Below are 18,074 nucleotides of genomic sequence, written 5' to 3'. Positions count from 1 at the left end.
AAGCTTCGGTCAATTGGAGTGAGGCCTGGGCTTACAGGACCAAGGCCTGGTTTGGAAAAGTGCTTCTGCTCTTTATTATCTAAGAGGTTTGAGACCCCAAACCTTTCAGAGCCTCAGTTTTCATATCTTTAAATGAAGATCATTAATTGCTCCTTTGCAGGTTTGTTATGCAGATGAATAAAATAACCCAGGTGAAAGAGTCTGGCACGTGCTGGCTGGGTGCGGTGGCTCACGCCTGTAATCCTAGCACTTTGGGAGGCTGAGGTGGGCCGATAACTTAAGGTCAGGAGTTTGAAACCATCCTGGCCAACATGGTGAAACCCCGTCTCTACTAAAAATGCAAAAAAACGTAGCCAAGCATGGTGGCACACGCCTGTAATCCCAGCTACTTCGGAGGCTGAGGTAGGAGAATCGCTGGAACCCGGAAGGCGGAGGTTGCAGTGAGCCGACGTCATGCCACTGCACTCCAGCCTGGGCAGCAAGAGTGAGACTCTGTCTCAAAAAAAAAAAAAAAAAAAAAAAGTCTGGCACATGCTATAACTCCACAAATGTTGATTCATTCTCTGGGCTCCCCAACTTACCCTGTCTGGTTACGTTCTCTAACAAATACTTTATAGTTTTCCTTCTGTATCTGCTGTAATCAATAACTATATTTTGTCTATCTTGGCTTTTTCCTATTATTTTACCTCTAGATTCTTTCTCTTAAACATGTATAAGCCAGCATCAAATGTTAATATGTCTCTCAATATCAAAATGCTTTCCTTGAGCTAATTTCTTGTCTTGTTAACTATTATAAACTTACCTCTGCCTTCCTGGGTTCTAATTTGATCTAGGCCATGCAACACAAGTGAGACTGTATGGTATTCATTTAGTAAACAAATATTTATTAAGCACCTACTGTGCTATGTTCTGATGCCCTGGGTATACATACCACTGAGAATAAGATAGAGACTTTTTGTTTTCCATATTGTTTTTGTTGCCTCTGTTTAACTGTTTGAGCCATAGCGAAGTCTTTCTTTAATTCTCCATTTATTGATGGAGACTTTCTCTCATTTTCTTCTAGTTCTATTTTTGTCTTTTCCTCTTGCCCACACTTATCCTTTAGATCTTTTCCCTCTGAATCCATCAGACTGACAAGAAAATTCTTTCCTAAAAAGTCTTTACAAAACTCATATTGTGTGAAATGGTTTTAATTTTTAATAAAAAGCAACAGTGAAAGTTAAGTATTGTATACGCGTGGGAACAAATGTCTGGAATAACACATACCTCACTGTTAACACTGGAACTGGTGAGAGGAAACTTTCACCTTTATCTTTATGTACTTTGGCATTTTGGGGAAAAAAACTCTCCCCCTTACAGTCAGCAAATTGTATTCTGTAACACAGAAAAGAAAATGAGAAAAAGTATGGGCCAGGCATGGTGGCTCATGCCTGTAATCCTAGCACTTTGGGAGGCTGAGGTGGGCAGATCACCTGAGGTCAGGAGTTTGAGACCAGCCTGGCCAACATGGTGAAACCCCATCTCTACTAAAAAGAAGAAAAAAATACAAAAATTAGCTGGGCGTGGTGGCATGTGCCTGTAATCCCAGCTACTCAGGAGGCTGAGGCAGGAGAATTGCTTGAACCTGGGAGGTGGAGGTTGCAGTGAGCCGAGATTGCACCACTGTACTCCACGCTGGGCAACAGAGGGAGACTCCGTCTAAGAAAAAAAAAAAAAGTATAGATTGATGGACGACAAAAGGAAGGTTGAAGAAAAATGAAATGAAACTTACAATCTTCAAATTTGCCCACATTCCCACCTGTAGTTTTATGTCTCAATTGCTGAGTCTGTTATTTAGGTTTCAAATCACTGGTTTGGAACCCCGTCTTCCTGGGATTATGCAGTGTCAAGAACACTGTTGACATGAAAGCAATACTAATAATAAAACAAGAGGAGGCATTTTCACAAGAGACAGCACTACCCAGATGGATTTTGATAAGGTTGGTATGTACCCCAAGAGGTCATAATTAATCACATCAAAGAAGGAGTGGCTTCTTAAGCAAATGGACTTTATCTTGCCATCTGCCAAAAAATGTACCAAATGCTCTTACTTTGTTAAAAAATATCTGCACTTTTGGAACCAAGTCTTCGTAGCTTTGAACTGACAAACGTGATTGAAGAAATACTTTTATTACTTACACATTTGACCTCTCATTCTTTATTTGGCACCTTGCTTCTCTTATGTCCTCCTCGCTTGGACACATCATCTACAATTTACATAAATGAGAAAGTACTGGGTCATGGCTTAATTGGGAACAGAGAGGAGTTATCTGATAAAAACAGAGCAGGAAGAATTTAATTTCCCTAGCTCATGGTCAATTTTCATCCTACCAGCTGGCATGCTGGATTAAGTAGTTGTTAGAGAATTGAATGTAGCAAATCTAACGTAGGCAAAACTGCGTTAGAATTTAGGTAGGACTCAACCTGGTTTCTGATTAGAATCCTCTGGAGAGGTTTTTGCAGATTAAGCTTGATTTAATTGGCTAACTTTGGAATTAATAAAAACAACAACCAAACAAAACAACAAGCACAAAACACCTCTCCAGGTATCTCTAACGTGTAGCCAGGAGAGCTACTTCTGGGACTGAGCCAGCCTTATACGAGGTCTTTGGACTACACAGCTTTTAATTAGAGACCACATGGTTCTCTTAAGGAATAATAGATACTCTTCAAATTTATTCTTTCCTGTGATTTTTAGTTTCAGGTACATTTGAAAAATAATCATAGGTGTAAATGAATAGATTGGAATGGCCCAAGAATGTACTGAACATTTACAATTGTGTTTCAGCCTTGGTACTTTTACTTTATGTATATAAAGCTCTAATATTATATTTCTCTGTAATTAATACTTATTTCTTAAATGTTATTTAATGAAGTAGTTCACCTTTATTTCTGCAATGATTATTAAATTATCAATCTTTTTCAAATGCAGAATAAAAATTTGCCTACCCTTGACTGTAAGTTTCTGGCTAGCACTGGAGTTTCTTTCACTGGAGGCATCTTCCTTAGATTCTTTGCCTGCCTCTTCTTTTTGGTGGTGCCATACTAGTTAGACACACCTCCACTGTTTCTCTTAGATTTAATAAAGGTGTTGGAGGCTATTCTTGCTGTTTTGTGGTTTTTATTCTATTTCTTCATTTCCAATATTACTTGGGGATATCTTTTTGTCTATGCTGTTCCCTATTCCACCCCTTTCCAGGGAGTTCTGGGCACAGCATTTTAGAATGTACAGAGATAAACCAGAATGTGCCTCATCATGCATAATCCACATGCCAAAGGACCTGCAAACCATGTTGGGTGATGAACATTTGAAGGAAATGAAGGCAATTGCCCAAAGAAATTATGATGTGAAATTATATGGTAAATGATAACTTCCTTAATATATTTTTCTTCCTTAATAAAATGAATTGTCCTTTTTAATTATAGAAAACCCAGATCCTCCAAGGCCCTAACCCTGTTCCTTGATATGCAACTTTCTTTAGGTCAGGGATGATACTCATCATTCACCAGTGTTGCCACTTCCTCTGTTGTATTCATGATTGATAGGAGTACTAATTGATCAAAGCATTCTTTCCTGCTTGAATCTGGGTGTGGCTTCAGGCAGCCACTACTAATTGATTGGTATTGGTGTTAAAAATGACATTATGTGTAATTCCTACCTTAAAGGTCTCTTGCTAATTACTGCTGCCAGGAGGATAATTCTGCCCTTTAACACCAAGGGGGCTTCATGATCTATATTTAAATAAGTCTCCTGCAACAATACCCAGATAACAGTTGAGACAAAACTAGAATATTTATTAAGACTGTAATTAAGTGTAAGTCACTAACAAAGTGGAAATAGAATAATATAAACTAGATAATCTTGCCTGTTCTTCCCTAATCCATCGTTAGCCTGGGATCCTCTAGCAGGATACCTCTTTGTATATCTCCTGGTTTTCCTCCACGAGGAAGAGAGAATTTTAAACTCCTAATCCTTTGGAATAGTTCAGAATCTTCAGGACTTAAAAATTTAGATCCAAGAAAATGAAGTCCCAAGACAGAGGAATTGTTCTATTTGTTGCTTTCTGAATTCTAGGTGAATTGCCTGATATTACTGAGGACTGGCAACAGAATGTTCATATGACATGTCTTTAAGAGAGACCACACTTAACTACAATTCTACTATGTCCTCAAAATCCCAACATTCCTTCAGCAGAGCCACACTCTTAAAGATTATAAATGTTGTCTTCAAATAATTGAATATTTGAAGGTGTAAGTTTATTGCATATTTCTTCCAAGGGTCAGCTAGATCAGTGGGTAGAAATCAGAGGGGGGCCAGACCTGAGTTTAACAGAAGGTTATGTTTTCTACTAATAAGACATGCCCTAATGTTATTAAGCTGCCTTATGTTTTAGTGCTCCTAGTCATTGGAAAGATTTAGACAGTCTGGATTGCCCTGTGCCAGAGATAGAGTTGAGTGGACTCCCTTAGCAGATGGAAAATTGAACTTAATCTCCCTTCCCTTATCAAAGAATCAGGAGATAAGAAGATTCAAATATTCAGTTATTTGAAGACAATATTTATCAAAGAATCGAAGACAACATTTATCAAAGAATTGGGAGATTCTTTGATAAGTTAGGTATAGCTACCCTACACGGTACAGCAGGAGTATTTGTAAGGAGGTAATCTATAAACCATTTGAACTTTTCTATCCTGACAGTTGCTGGCCAATGCAGGACTGATTATAAGTAATGATGACACATCTGTAACTTCTAAATGGGAAGGTCTTTGAATGGGATTGAAAAGACAAAGTGATGAAAAAATAATTGTGATAATACATACTGTTCCAGGTTTTAAGTGAGTACAACATAGCTGCATTATAATATAAAATTGTACAACTTAAAAATACACATATATGCGATCTATAATTACAAGTTTATGTGTACAACCTAGTCCATTTCTAAAAGAATTGTTCACATAATTTTGATCTTAAAATTGTAAGATGGAATATTATGTAACTAACATAACGCTGCTACGGAAAATATATAATGTTGTGGGGAAATATTCACACACTACTGAAGAAAAGCAGATCATAAAAATAATGTGAAGAATGATTCTACTTTTGATGGGGAAAAAGTATACATTTATGTTTTTAAATATAGATTAAAGGTGCTTTTAATTTTGTAAGAAAAAGAAGACTGGAAGGATGTACCTCAAAAAGTTAATAATGGATATTATAGGGGAGTAGAATTAAGGGTGACTTTTGTTTCTATTTTAAATGTTTTCTAAAATTTCCAAAGTTCTTAAAATAAGCAGACATTACCTTAGTGTTATCTTAGTTTTATATTTCTGCTGTAACAAATTATTACAAACTTCATAGTTTAAAAAACATGAATGTATTATCTTATGGTAAGATAATGTATTATCTTATAGGTTAAGAGTCCAATGCAAATTTCACTGGGTTAAAATAAAGGTGTTTATTGGGTAAAATCAAGTGCTGCATTCCTTTCTGGAGGCATTAGGGGTAAATCACTTTCCTCACCTTTTTCAGTTTGTAGAGGCTGCCTGCATTTCTTGGCTCATGGCCCCCTTCCTTCGTCTTTGAAGGCTGCGAAGTTGCATCTCTCTGACCATTCTTTCATAGACATATCTCCTCTGATGGGCTTCAACTAGAAAATGTTTTCTGGTTTTGGCATTCTCTTGATTAGTTTGAGTTTACCTAAATAATCCAAGATAATCTCCCCATCTCAAGCCCTGTATCCTTAATCACACTTGTGAAGTCCCTTTTGCCAAGTAAGGCAACACAGTCACAGGATTCGGGGATTATGACATGAATATTTTTGGTGGGGGAATGCATTATTCTGCTTACCACATGTGGTCAGGAAAAGAAAACATTTGTAAAAATGTGTTGAATCCCTACTGAACTCATTCTTTCCAATAGAAACGAAGTCATACATGAGGCCATTCTCCAGGCTAGTCATCAGAGCCTATGTGACCCATGATAGAGGGGATTTTACTTTTTCAGTAAACTTGTTCAAATGGTCCTGTTAGTGCTCTTACACATCAGTACCTGAAAGAATGGACAATAACAAGTTCAAATGGTTTATAGATTACCTCTTTACAAATATACCTATGGTACTGTGTAGATTCACTATATGTAACTTATCAAAGATTCTCCCTCTGAAAGGGAGATTTAGTTCAATTTTCCATCTAAGAAGGGAGTCCATTCAACTCCATCTCTGGCACAGGGCAATCCAGACTTTGTCTAAATCTTCCCAGTGACTGGGAGCACTCTATAACATAAGGCAGCTTACTAACATTAGGGCAAGTCTTATTAGTAGAAAACATATCTTTCTGTTAAACACACGTCCGGCCCCACTCTAATTTCTACCCACTGGTCTAGCTGACTGTATCAGGAGAATGTATTCAGAGTTCCCAAGTGGATGCCAGGAACATAACCCTCCCCTTTTTTTTCTCAGCCTCTGCTTTACTCTCTTCTTTCTCCCTTATACTTATTTTTGCCTCTCCCGTCTCCTCATATGTTTGGGAATACTGAGTGGAGATTCCGTTTTCAGTCTTTAGGTGGTGATCCCCATGGCCTGTGGCATGAGTTCAAGCAGGATGGGGGTAGGAAGTGAGGAACAGCTGAGGAATTACATGAGTTTGAGAGAAGGTAGCTGTGGGACCTCTTTTTTGGTGTAAATCTCCGAAGGTATCCTGAGAGGCTCCCGTTTCTCTCCTTCAGTTTTCCCAGTGGCCCAAGTGATTGATTCACCTGCTTCTTTTTACCTATCTCCACTAGTGTCACTGAAGGCTTCTGTTACATTAGAAGAAAATCCTTATCTAAATTAAATTTAATGGAGTTTATTTGAGCAAAGAACGATTCGCCAATTGGGCAGCCTCCAGAGCCCAGGTAGGCTCAGAGACTCCAGTGCACAGCCACGAGGTGGAAGATTTATGGATGGAAAAAGGAAAGTGACATATGGAAAATGGAAGTGAGGTACAGAAACAGACAGATTGGTTACAGTTTGGCATTTGCCTTATTTGAACAAGGTTTGAACAGTTGGCTTCCTTTGATTGGCCAAAACTTGGTGATTGGCACAAGAGGAGGCTACAGTCTGTTGACACATCCAGTTAAGTTACAGTTCACTATAAACAGAGAAACCTTTATGCAGAACTTAAAATATGTAGGGAGGCACCTTTAGGCTACACTTGACTTAACAGTTCTTGCTTGCTCACCATGGAACAAAACAGTTGTTCATACAAACCAGAGCCCTTCTGGAGTTTTCTGAGGGCTATTCTATCCAGCAACTGGGGACAGAAAACTCTCACATGCTCCCTTCTACTTATCTTGTGTTCGGTTTATGTAGCTCCAGGTGCTAGGGAAGGAGCGTTGCACGGAAGGGCTGCCTTAGAAGCTGGGGCATGGGGAAAGGCCGGCAAGAGGCTCTGCTGTTGGGCCAGGCAGTGGCAGGTGTGAGGGAGAAAGTCTGCTTTCCCTCTGTGGGGTGAGCTTTCCTCCAGCCTAGGCCAGCACAGTCCCAGTCCCAGGTGGGTGGATCCCAATAAACAGAGCAAGTCTGTCTCCTTACAATGTTCAAAAGATGGCGAGTGTATTGTTTTCTCATGTTCTGAGCTAGCTCTGTAGTTAGTTGAGGAAGTGTCTGGAGAAGGCTTTTCAAGGACAAGCCTCAAGTTGTCCTCTTTTTTGGCATTTAGGGGGAACATTGCCCCTGACTGGGAACTAGGGCTTGCCTCCTGATGATTGCAAGCCAGAAATAAAATCCTAAACCCCCCAACTGACTGAACTGAACAGACCCCCTCTTGGCTGAGGGAACCCCAGAGAAACCCAAAAAACAAATTTCCAGGCCATGCCAGGAAGGGAGGCTGAACACACCTTGTTGTACTCTTTTGGGGTTTAGGTTAAACTAGAGGTCACAAGACTGGCAAAACAGAATCTTTGTGGCAATGGGATACCAAATTACAAAGAAGACCTAAGGCCATGCAAGGCAGGGGTTAAGTCACATCCTACAAACCATAAAATCTGCCCTCCCCCACTTTTTTCTGAGGCAGTCTCCCTTTGTCACCAGGAGTGCAGTGGCATGATGACAGCTCACTGCAGCCTTGACTGCCTGGGCTCCAGGGATCCTCCCTTTTCAGCCTCCTGAGTAGCTGTGACTACAGGTGTGCACCACCATGCCAGGCTAATTTTGTATTTTTTGTGAAGTCAGGGTTTTGCCATGTTGCACAGGCTGGTCTCAAACTCCTGAGCTCAAGTGATCTGCGCACTAAGTGCTATGATTACAGGTGTGAGCCACCACACCTGGCTTTGTATTGATTTATTAATTGGTCTACAATTCCCATCTCCCTAACATGTGTGTAACCAAACTGTAACCTGACCACCTTGGACACACTTTCTCAGGACCTCTTGAGACTGTTCCCTGGGCCATGGTCACTCATACAAGTTCACAGTAAGCCTCTTTAAAATATTTTAAAGTTTGGTCTTTCCATTAACATGATGATGAGGAGGATGACAAGTAGCTGCCACGTGCGAGTGCTTACTATGTTTTAGACTGTGCTGAGTGCCTACCTGAATCTAGTTAGATCTTCATGATGATAGTATGACATAAGAACTATTTTATCATTATTATGTATCAGTGATTTCAAAATAACACAGAAAACATATAACGCTATACACTAAGTTAATGATATATGCAAGCCATGCAAAAATTATTGAGAATAAAATACACTGAATAAAGCACTGAAGTCATACAAAGGGCTTAGCTATGGTTGTGCTAAGCCTTGGAAAAACAGGTGGAATAAAATCTAGAGTCCTCTCTCCCTCTTTCCCCCAATTTACTCTCTTTGGATGGACCACACTGCTTCGCTCTGGTGCTCCTTCTATCCCTGAAACACACCCAGCCTATTAGAGGCCAAATAGTGCCCTTTCAGTCCCCTAAAGTCATATGCCCAAGTCCTAAGCCCCAGTACCTCAGAATGTGACTGTAGTTGGAGATGGGGCCTCTACAGAGACAGTTAAGGTAAAATGAGGTCATTGGGGTGGGCCCTAATCCAATATGACGTATACTCAATACGACCATGACATTATGATGTATATATTTTGGGTTTTGTCCATGATTCCAGGTTCTCAGCTCCTGTAAGCCTTGCTGTTTCCTAAGTGACTAGAGCAATAAGAATATCTTTTGTTAAATTATTTGGCCTTTTGTCCTGGGTTCTTGAAACACCCTAGAAACAGCTTCAGAGAAGTGAGGGAGAAAGATGTTTTTTTGTTATTCGTAACAAAGCCTTTTCAACCACATCTGAGCTGGTGTGAATGAGGTGATTTTTGGAAACTCAGGGTGGGCAAATGATGGGGTGCTCATTGCCAGGGGAGAACTAGCCATGTGGTCAGCCCCACACTCCAACCACCCAACAACCAGGGAGGGGAGAGAGGCTGAGGGTTAAGCTGATTACCAATGACTGATTGATTTAATTAGTCATATCTGTGTAACAAAGCTTTCATTAAAACCCCAAAAGAACTGGGTTGGAAGAGCTTGTGGATAGCAGAGCATGCGAGAGTTTCCAGGAAGATGAACAAGAAGACATCCACGAGCTGGGAGGGTGGTGCACCCCAACTCCACCCGGACAGAAGCTCCTGGGCTCATGACCCTTCCAGATCTTGCCCTATGCCTCTCTTCATCTGGCTGTTTATTTGTATCCTTTAAAATATCCTGTGTAATAAACCAAGTAAGTGTTTCCCTGAGTTCTGTGACCTGCTCTAGCAGCTCGTGGGAGCCCTGATTTATACTTGGTGAGTCAGAAGCACGGGCAAAATAACCTGGGGCTTGCAATTGTCGTCAGAAGTGGAGGGCAGTCTTGTGCGGCTGAGTCCTCAACCTTTGTGATCTGATGCTCTCTCCAGGTAGATATTGTCAGAATTGAGTTGAACTGGAGGACACCCTGCTGTTGTCCTCTGTGCAATCACTTGCTTGCCAATGGGAGAAATCCCCACGCATCTGGTGTCACAAGCGTGTTGTGAGAGTATAGAGGAAAATGGTTTGCTTTTCCACCTATAGACACATACAGAGGGAAAATGAGGTGAAGACACAAGGAAAAGACAACCATCTATGAGCCAAGGAGAGAGGCCTTAAAAGAAATCAACCCTGCCATCTTGATCTTGGACTTCAAGCCTCCAGAATGGTAAGAAGATTAATTCTGTTGTTTAAGTCGCCCTGTCTGTGGTGTTTGTTATAGTAGCCCTAGCAAAATAATACAAAGGCTTTTTCTGTGCTAGGAACTTTGTGCTTTGCATTTTCTGGTTGGAAATCTTTGTTCCCATGTTCAGTTCAAATATTCCCCCCTCACAGAGGCTGTCCCCACCTGTCAACTAAAATTACTGCCCCCACTCCCAACAGTCAACCTCTTACCAGAAACCCCTAGCACAGGAGTCTGTTCTGTATTTTTTATACTTCTATTAGCACCTGATATTATTTACTTGTGTTACTGTTTATTTTCTCTTCCCTGATCCCTTCTAGAATGTAAGCGCCTTAAAGGTAGCCTCTAGTTCATTTTTATGAAATAAACTGCTGTCAGTTCAGAGCCAGGGTCTGGTGATTAAAAAAAAAAAGAAGAGGAAATAACCTTATTATTATTTTTTTATTATACTTTAAGTTTTAGGGTACATGTGCACAATGTACAGTTTATTACATATATATACATGTGCCATGTTGGTGTGCTGCAGCCGGTAACTCTTCAATTAATATTAGGTATATCTCCTAATGCTAACCCTCCACCTTCCCCCCACCACACAACAGGCCCCGGTGTGATGTTCCCCTTCCTGTGTCCATGTGTTCTCATTGTTTAATTCCCACCTATGAGTGAGAACATGCAGTGTTTGGTTTTTTTGTCCTTGCGATAGTTTGCTGAGGATGATGGTTTCCAGCTTCATCCATGTCCCTACAAAGGACATGAACTCATCATTTTTTATGGCTGCATAGTATTCCATGGTGTATATGTGCCACATTTTCTTAATCCAGTCTATCATTGTTGGACATTTGGGTTGGTTCCAAGTCTGTGCTATTGTGAATAGTGCCACAATAAATATACGTGTGCATGTGTCTTTATAGCAGCATGATTTATAATCCTTTGGGTATATATCCAGTAATGGTATGGCTGGGTCAAATGGTATTTCTAGTTCTAGATCCCTGAGGAATCGCCACACTGACTTCCACAATGGTTGAACTAGTTTACAGTCCCACCAACAGTGTAAAAGTGTTCCAATTTCTCCACATCCTCTCCAGCCCCTGTTGTTTCTTGACTTTTTAATGATTGCCATTCTAACTGGTGTGAGATGGTGGTATCTCATTGTGGTTTTGATCTGCATTTCTCTGATGGGCAGTGATAGCATTTTTTCATGTGTCTTTTGGCTGCATAAATGTCTTCTTTTGAGAAGTGTCTGTTCATATCCTTTGCCCACTTTTTGATGGGGTTGTTTGTTTTTTTCTTGTAAATTTGTTTGAGTTCATTGTAGATTCTGGATATTAGCCCTTTGTCAGATGAGTAGATTGCAAAAATTTTCTCCCATTCTATAGGTTGCCTGTTCACTCTGATGGTAGTTTCTTTTGCTGTGCAGAAGCTCTTTAGTTTAATGAGATCCCATTTGTCAATTTTGTCTTTTGTTGCCATTGCTTTTGGTGTTTAAGACATGAAGTCCTTGCCTATGCCTATGTCCTGAATGGTATTGCCTAGGTTTTCTTCTAGGGTTTTTATGGTTTTAGGTCTAACATTTAAGTCTTTAATCCATCTTGAATTAATTTTTGTATAAGATGTGAAGAAGGGATCCGGTTTCAGCTTTCTACATATGGCTAGCCAGTTTTCCCAACACCATTTATTAAATAGGGAATCCTTTCCCCATTGCTTGTTTTTGTCAGGTTTGTCAGAGATCAGATAGTTGTAGATATGCGGCATTATTTCTGAGGGCTGTGTTCTGTTCCATTGATCTATATCTCTGTTTTGGTATGAGTACCATGCTGTTTTGGTTACTGTAGCCTTGTAGTATAGTTTGAAGTCAGGTAGCGTGATGCCTCCAGCTTTGTTCTTTTGGCTTAGGATTGACTTGGCAATGTGGGCTCTTTTTTGGTTCCATATGAACTTTAAAGTAGTTTTTTCCAATTCTGTGAAGAGAGTCATTGGTAGCTTGATGGGGATGGCATTGAATCTATAAATTACCTTGGGCACTATGGCCATTTTCATGATATTGATTCTTCTTTCCCATGAGCATGAAATGTTCTTCCATTTGTTTGTATCCTCTTTTATTTCATTGAGCAGTGGTTTGTAGTTCTCCTTGAAGAGGTCCTTCACGTACCTTGTAAGTTGGATTCCTATGTATTTTATTCTCTATGAAGCAATTGTGAATGGGAGTTCACTCATGATTTGGCTCTCTGTTTGTCTGTTATTGGTGTATAAGAATGCTTGTGATTTTTGTACATTGATTTTGTATCCTGAGACTTTGCTGAAGTTGCCTATCAGTTTAAGGAGATTTTGGGCTGAGACGATGGGGTTTTCTAGATACACAATCATGTCATCTGCAAACAGGGACAATTTGACTTCCTCTTTTCCTACTTGAATACCCTTTATTTCTTTCTCCTGCCTGATTGCCCTGGCCAGAACTTCCAACACTATGTTGAATAGGAGTGGTGAGAGAGGGCATCCCTGTCTTGTACCAGTTTTCAAAGGGGATGCTTCCCGTTTTTGCCCATTCAGTATGATATTGGCTGTGGATTTGTCATAGATAGCTCTTATTATTTTGAGATATGTCCCATCAATACCCAATTTATTGAGAGTTTTAGCATGAAGGGTTGTTGAATTTTGTCAAAGGCGTTTTCTGCATCTGTTGAGATAATCATGTGGTTTTTGTCTTTGGTTCTGTTTATCTGCTGGATTACATTTATTGATTTGCGTATATTGAACCAGCCTTGCATCCCAGGGATGAAGCCCACTTGATCATGGTGGATAAGCTTTTTGATGTGCTGCTGGAGTTGGTTTGCCAGTATTTTATTGAGGATTTTTGCTTCGATGTTCATCAGGGATATTGGTCTAAAATTCTCTTTTTTTGTTGTGTCTCTGCCAGGCTTTGGTATCAGGATGATGCTGGCCTCATAAAATGAGTTAGGGAGGATTCCCTCTTTTTCTATTTTTTGGAATAGTTTCAGAAAAGATGGTACCAGCTCCTCCTTGTACCTCTGGTAGAATTCGGCTGTGAATCCATCTGGTCCTGGACTTTTTTGGTTTGGTAAGCTATTAATTATTGCCTCAATTTCAGAACCTGTTATTGGTCTATTCAGAAATTCAAATTCTTCCTTGTTTAGTCTTGGGAGGGTGTATGTGTCAAGGAATTTATTCATTTCTTCTAGATTTTCTAGTTTATTTGTATAGAGGCATTTATAGTATTCTCTGATGGTAGTTTGGATTTCTGTGGGATCGGTGGTGATATCCCCTTTATCCTTTTTTATTGCATCTATTTGATTCTTCTCTCTTTTCTTCTTTTTTAGTCTTGCTAGTGGTCTATCAATTTTGTTGATCTCTTCAAAATCCAGCTCCTGGATTCATTGATTTTTTGAAGGGTTTTTTGTGTCTTTTATCTCCTTCAGTTCTGCTCTGATCTTAGTTATTTCTTGCCTTCTGCTAGCTTTTGAATCTGTTTGCTCTGCTTTTCTAGTTCTTTTAATTGTCATGTTAGGGTGTCAATTTTAGATCTTTCCTGCTTTCTCTTGTGGGCATTTAGTGGTATAAATTTCCCTCTACACACTGCTTTGAATGTGTCCCAGAGATTCTGGTGTGTTGTGTCTTTGTTCTCATTGGTTTCAAAGAACATCTTTATTTCTGCCTTCATTTCATTATGTACCCAGTAGTCATTCAGGAGCAGGTTGTTCAGTTTCCATATAGTTGAGTGGTTTTGAGTGAGCTTCTTAATCCTGAGTTCTAGTTTGATTGCACTGTGGTCTGAGAGACAGTTTGTTATAATTTCTGTTCTTTTACATTTGCTAGGGAGTGCTTTACTTCCAATTATGTGGTCGATTTTGGAATTGGTGTGGTGTGGTGCTGGAAAGAATGTATATTACGTTGATTTGGGGTGGAGAGTTCTGTAGATGTCTATTAGGTCCGCTTGGTGCAGAGCTGAGTTCAATTCCTGGATATCCTTGTTAACTTTCTGTCTCATTGATCTGTCTAATGTTGACAGTCGGGTGTTAAAGTCTCCCGTTATTATTGTGTGGGGGTCTAAGTCTCCTTGTAGGTCTCTAAGGACTTGCTTTATGAGTCTGGGTGCTCCTGTATTGGGTGCATATATATTTAGGATAGTTAGCTCTTCTTGTTGAATTGATCCCTTTACCATTATGTAATGGCCTTCTTTGTCTCTTTTGATCTTTGTTGGTTTAAAGTCTGTTTTATCACAGACTAGGATTGCAACCCCTGCCTTTTTTTGTTTTCCATTTGCTAGGTAGATCTTCCTCCATCCCTTTATTTTGAGCCTATGTGTGTCTCTGCCCGTGAGATGGGTTTCCTGAATACAGCACACTGATGGGTCTTGACTCTTTATCCAATTTGCCAGTCTGTGTCTTTTGATTGGAGCATTTAGCCCATTTACATTTAAAGTAATATTGTTATGTGTGAATTTGATCCAGTCATTATGATGTTAGCTCGTTATTTTGCTTGTTAGTTGATGCAGTTTCTTCCTAGCCTCGATGGTCTTTACAATTTGGTATGTTTTTGCAGTGGCTGGTACCGGTTGTTCCTTTCCATGTTTAGTGCTTCCTTCAGGAGCTCTTTTAGGGCAGGCCTGGTGGTGACAAAATCTCTCAGCATTTGCTTGTCTGTAAAGTATTTTATTTCTCCTTCACTTATGAAGCTTAGTTTGGCTGGATATGAAATTCTGGGTTGAAAATTCTTTTCTTTAAGAATGTTGAATATTGGCCCCCACTCTCTTCTGGCTTGTAGAGTTTCTGCTGAGAAATCAGCTGTTAGTCTGATAGGCTTCCCTTTGTGGGTAACCTGACCTTTCTCTCTGGCTGCCCTTAACATTTCTTCCTTCATTTCAGCTTTGGTGAATCTGACAATTATGTGTCTTGGAGTTGCCCTTCTCGAGGAGTATCTTTGTGGCGTTCTCTGTATTTCCTGAATTTGAATGTTGGCCTGCCTTGCTAGATTGGGGAAGTTCTCCTGGATGATATCCTGCGGAGTGTTTTCCAACTTGGTTCCATTCTCACCGTCACTTTCAGGTACACCAATCAGAAGTAGATTTGGTCTTTTCACATAGTCCTATATTTCTTGGAGGCTTTGTTCATTTCTTTTTATTCTTTTTTCTCTAAACTTCTCCTCTCACTTCATTTCATTCATTTGATATTCCATCACTGATACCCTTTCTTCCAATGGATTGAATCAGCTACTGAGGCTTGTGCATTCGTCACGTAGTTCTCATGCCATGGTTTTCAGCTCCATCAGGTCCTTTAAGAACTTCTCTGCATTGGTTATTCTTGTTAGCCATTCGTCTAATTTTTTTTTCAAGGTTTTTAACTTCTTTCCCATGGGTTCGAACTTCCTCCTTTAGCTTGGAGTAGTTTAATCATCTGAAGCCTTCTTCTCTCAATTTGTCAAAGTCATTCTCTGTCCAGCTTTGTTCCATTGCTGCTGAGGAGCTGCATTCCTTTGGAGGAGGAGAGGCACTCTGATTTTTAGAGTTCCCAGTTTTTCTGCTCTGTTTTTTCCCCATCTTTGTGGTTTTATCTGCCTTTGGTCTTTGATGATGGTGACGTACAGATGGGGTTTTGGTGTGGATGTCCTTTCTGTTTGTTAGTTTTCCTTCTAACAGTCAGGACCCTCAGCTGCAGGTCTGTTGGAGTTTGCTGGAGGTCCACTCCAGATCCTGTTTGCCTGGGTATCAGCAGCGGAGGCTGCAGAACAGCGGGTATTGGTGAACAGCAAATGTTGCTGCCTGATCGTTCCTCTGGAGGTTTTGTCTCAGAGGAGTACCCGGCTGTGTGAGGTGTCAGTCTGCCCCTACTGGGGGTGCCTTCCAGTTAGGCTACTCGGGGGTCAGGGACCCACTTGAGGAGGCAGTCTGTCCATTCTCAGATCTCCAGCTGTGTGCTGGGAGAACCACTACTCTCTTCAAAGCTGTCAGACAGGGACATTTAGGTCTGCAGAGTTTTCTGCTGCCTTTTGTTTGGCTATGCCCTGCCCCCAGAGGTGGAGTCTACAGAGGTAGGCAAGCCTCCTTGAGCTGCGGTGGGCTCCACACAGTTCGAGCTTCCTGGCCGCTTTGTTTACCTACGCAAGCCTCTGCTATGGTGGGCGCCCCTCCCCCAGCCTCGCTGCTACCTTGCAGTTTGATCTCAGACTGCTGTGCTAGCAATGAGCGAGGCTCCGTGGGCGTAGGACCCTCTGAGCCAGGTGCAGGATATAATCTCCTGGTGTGCTGTTTGCTAAGACTGTTGGAAAAGTGCTGTATTAGGGTGGGATTGACCTGATTTTCCAGATGCTGTCTGTCACCCCTTTCTTTGACTAGGAAAGGGAATTCCCTGACCCCTTGTGCTTCCCAGGTGAGGCGATGCCTTGCCCTGCTTCGGCTCACACTTGGTGCACTGCACCCACTGTCCTGCACCTACTGTCCGACACTCACCTGTGAGATGAACCCAGTACCTCAGTTGGAAATGCAGAAATCACCCATCTTCTGTGTCACTCAGGCTGGGAGCTGTAGACTGGACTTGTTCCTATTCGGCCATCTTGGTTCCACCCCCTGGAAATAACCTTTGATAGAATGAACAGTTCTGGTCCCCACAAGCCACTGTGCAAGGTCCATGAAATTTTGGTATCTGCTATGAGCAATCACAGACCATCATCAGTCTTTCATTATTCTCTTGCTCCAAGTTCAGGTCTTTAAAACATTCATTTTCATTAAATCGTTTGATTTTTATAGGAGGCTTGGCTTTTCTCCAATATGCCCTGCAAATTCTCGTCTGTTATACTCACATTAAATTAAGCCTAAAGCTGCCTCTTTACATGTTTTAAGTTTGGTCTGAAAGTTTCTCCATATGTAGCGAACTGTAACCTAACAGGCTGCGTCAAATGACTGTAACCTACTCTTGCACCAATCACTGAGTTTTGGCCAATCTAAGGTGAGCAACTGTTTAAACCGTGTTCAAATAAGGCACAGGCTGAGATGTAACCAATCCAGTGATTTTGATACCTCACTTCAGTTTTCCATACCTTGCTTTCCTTTTTCTGTCAACAAATCCTTTGTGACCACATGCAGAAGTTGTTCTGAACCTATTCTGGTTTGGGGGCTGCCTGACTGGAGAATTGTTCCTTGCTCAGCTGAACTCTGTTAAGTTCAGTTTGTCTTAAGTTCTTCTTTTAACACCTGTGAGCAACAATGGCTGCATCTTAAGTGAGGCCCCCTCACCCTAGTCTACACTTCTGCATGCTCTCCTGCATTTGTGTATGCTTTGGTTTGTGTGTTCTCCTTAAAGAGTCAGCATTCTGCATATCATAGTACTGGGAGGAGAGTATTAAACCAGCTCTGGCAGGAAAAGCAACTCTGCTTGGAGATAGAACTGAAAATAGATTTCCCCATGGGCAGAAATACAGATGCATGAAATCTCTTGTGCATCCCATTTGATATTCCTGGCAGCAATAGTTCTGGGATCTTATTATTTGAATGCTTCTTGCCCATTGTGATGAGGACTACATATCCATACATGAATGTACATACGTACAGTAGAATATTAGAAATGGCAGAAATTCCATTTATTGTGTAACGAAACCCAATCTTTCCAGTCATTTACTAGTCAAGAGAGCTGGTCTCACAATTACATGTGGAAATATTATATTTGAAGATATATGATCTTCATAATTTTGTTTTGGATATGGGTGAAAAGCAATCTGAGAGCTACCAGATTAAATAAACAACAGTAATAATCTTTTTTATTCCTGGGAAAAGAAATGAGGCTGATTTGAAAAAGAACAAATCAACCTCAAAATATCTCATTAGAAATGAGATA

At 40.6% G+C, this 18,074-nt stretch overlaps 1 long non-coding RNA gene across 2 annotated transcripts in view; it reads left to right on the top strand.

Annotated features, from left to right (window-relative positions):
- Positions 1-4,218: 4,218 nt before the first annotated feature.
- LOC130540665 (uncharacterized) overlaps positions 4,219-18,074 on the top strand; it is a 40,373-nt gene continuing 26,517 nt past the window's right edge. For both annotated transcript variants that reach the window (XR_008954654.1, XR_008954655.1), the window contains exons 1-3: positions 4,219-4,290; positions 4,739-4,875; positions 10,095-10,218. This is a non-coding gene — a long non-coding RNA (uncharacterized LOC130540665). The remainder of the gene's footprint in view (positions 4,291-4,738; positions 4,876-10,094; positions 10,219-18,074) is intronic.

Source organism: Pan paniscus, chromosome 10, assembly GCF_029289425.2.
Source record: "Pan paniscus chromosome 10, NHGRI_mPanPan1-v2.0_pri, whole genome shotgun sequence".
Taxonomy (NCBI): domain Eukaryota; kingdom Metazoa; phylum Chordata; class Mammalia; order Primates; family Hominidae; genus Pan; species Pan paniscus.
Note: the sequence above shows the minus strand (reverse complement) of the source record. Positions and strands in the feature narration are given on the sequence as shown.